We start from the raw sequence: 2,069 nt of genomic DNA, 5'->3' as shown, positions 1-2,069 counted from the left end.
GGTGGTTAAGTGCTTGCTGAGTGCCTCTCATGAGCTATTGTGACAAGAAGGGGGCAAATTCCTGCTTCTTGTCCTGGGTGATGTGATTTTCACAAGAATATTGTGGTGATTGCTGAATATGTGGACCTGCAGGCAACAGCTACAGACACAGACATAGTCTTTCTTATGGGGCGAATGGTTGGTACAGTTGTGAGAACTTATCTCACAGGGCTTTATACAGGAGTCTGGACATCACAGACAGGGAATTACATGGCCCTTTTCACATAATCAGACAGCAAATACAGTGTTTTCAAAGAATAAACCATTATAAGAACTGGCGAAGCGTCGAGCAGGAGCAGACCCGTCTGTAACCGTATACATTAAATCTGTTAAGCATTTTTTAGGGGGAACAATAAATAAAGCTTAGCTGGCATTAACCTCTCACCCCATAACAGCAGCTTGCCAAAGGAGCATTAACAAGGTAATGAGGGTGCACACTGCCTCCTTGTAAGGGACTGCACAGTTGTTCTTTCATACCATTACACAACCACAAATAGAACTGGCCAACTTTAAGCGTGGCATACGTCGACAGGAAGCAGCCCCTTCATATTGAAAGGGGGAAAAAACTTGACCTCTGGGTTCTCCACATCACTTTCTTTGTCAACAGTCTCTCAATCTGTCACAAGAATCAGGCAGCGCAAAACACTGTAGGTAAAAACAAAATATGAACTTGCAATATGCACAGATGAAATATAAGCCTAAAGTTGATTATTTTACACTACTCACAGAGAGCTGAAGTCATTGTGTAAATATAGCTGATGTGTTTTACTTTTTTTTGCATTCAGGTAGCTAGCATGTCTTGATGTAATGCCAGTTGACCAAAGGGGATAAAGTTTAACCATAAACACACTTTTGGCAGCTTCTGTGTGTATACAGTATCCTGTGAAAATAACTACTGTTGTGGCTGATTAATAGGGAGTGAAAGCAGCAGCAAGGCTGACATTAATGGTGCTGCTGTAATTGTCACCCTATTAGTAATGCCACACGACAGCCTGGGTTTCCGTAGTTTTAGCTGCGTCTGGCCAAACCTTGCAAACAAAATACCAAACAGGCTCATTTATTTGTCTTACAAATTGCTCCTTTCAAAGCCTTCACTGAAGTCATACCACTTTGAGTCCTTGCAGCCCCTCGAGTTGGCAGCTGTGGTATGTTGATAGACCAGAGAGCCCTGCCCTGCTGAGTAGATACCAACATGAAGCACATTTGCTTCAAGCAAGCGTACTGCATGTTTGCTGAGCTCAGAAATTTGGCAAGGTCTATCTAGCTTCTTTTAAACATCAATTAAAACTGAATGTTGACCTGTCACTCAGTCTAAGTCAGCAGATTCAGACAAAGTTGATTGAGGATTTTGTCTCCAAACAGAGGAAATAATTTGTCTGCATAGTCAGAAATTTTCACTCCACTTTCTTTTCTAAACAAGACCAAAAATCAAATGTGATTCTGATAATTAGATTCAGCTCACAACTGTCAGTGATTATCAGTGGTGTATTACTCATGGGAAAACCAGGCGAGACCAGGGCAGGTAAATTTGTATCAAGCAACAGTTTTACAGTTTTACAACAGCTGGCTAGAGGAAGGTGTTTGAAGGGCTGGATAACCTTGAACTGTCTGAATACACCCAGCACAGTGATTCCATTATAGGTTGGAGGAACTTGGGCCTACACTGGGATGCATTTCAGATGTGCCTCAATAACAGAGGTATTGAGTTGCCCCTAAAAATGAGCGCTGGAAATAAAAGGAAGCAACTTATTATCCCCCCATTTTCTGCAAACAATCATCTCCTTTCTCCTGGACAGAGCAGACTTTCCTCTGTCATTCTTTCTTTTCCCCCTCTTTATTCTTTCTCTTCATTGTTTCCATCGGTGCATTTTTGGTACCGAAGCTTCCGTTTTTCCCACACTCTCCCCTGTCACACTGGTCGACCACAAAAATGCAGGACAGAGGAGAGTGTGAGAGGGCTCTGGAATTCCACATGCAGAGGGTAAACACAGCAACTGCCAGGAAGACACACACACACACACACACACACA

General features: G+C 42.6%; 1 protein-coding gene across 5 annotated transcripts in view; it reads right to left on the bottom strand.

The window, feature by feature from the left end:
• ttll5 (tubulin tyrosine ligase-like family, member 5) overlaps positions 1 to 2,069 on the bottom strand; it is a 46,973-nt gene that overhangs the window by 4,182 nt on the left and 40,722 nt on the right. The gene's annotated exons all lie outside the window — the stretch shown is intronic.

The sequence above is a fragment of the Etheostoma spectabile genome, chromosome 20 (assembly GCF_008692095.1).
Source record: "Etheostoma spectabile isolate EspeVRDwgs_2016 chromosome 20, UIUC_Espe_1.0, whole genome shotgun sequence".
NCBI classification, from domain to species: domain Eukaryota; kingdom Metazoa; phylum Chordata; class Actinopteri; order Perciformes; family Percidae; genus Etheostoma; species Etheostoma spectabile.
This window is presented reverse-complemented; position numbering and strand designations above follow the sequence as displayed.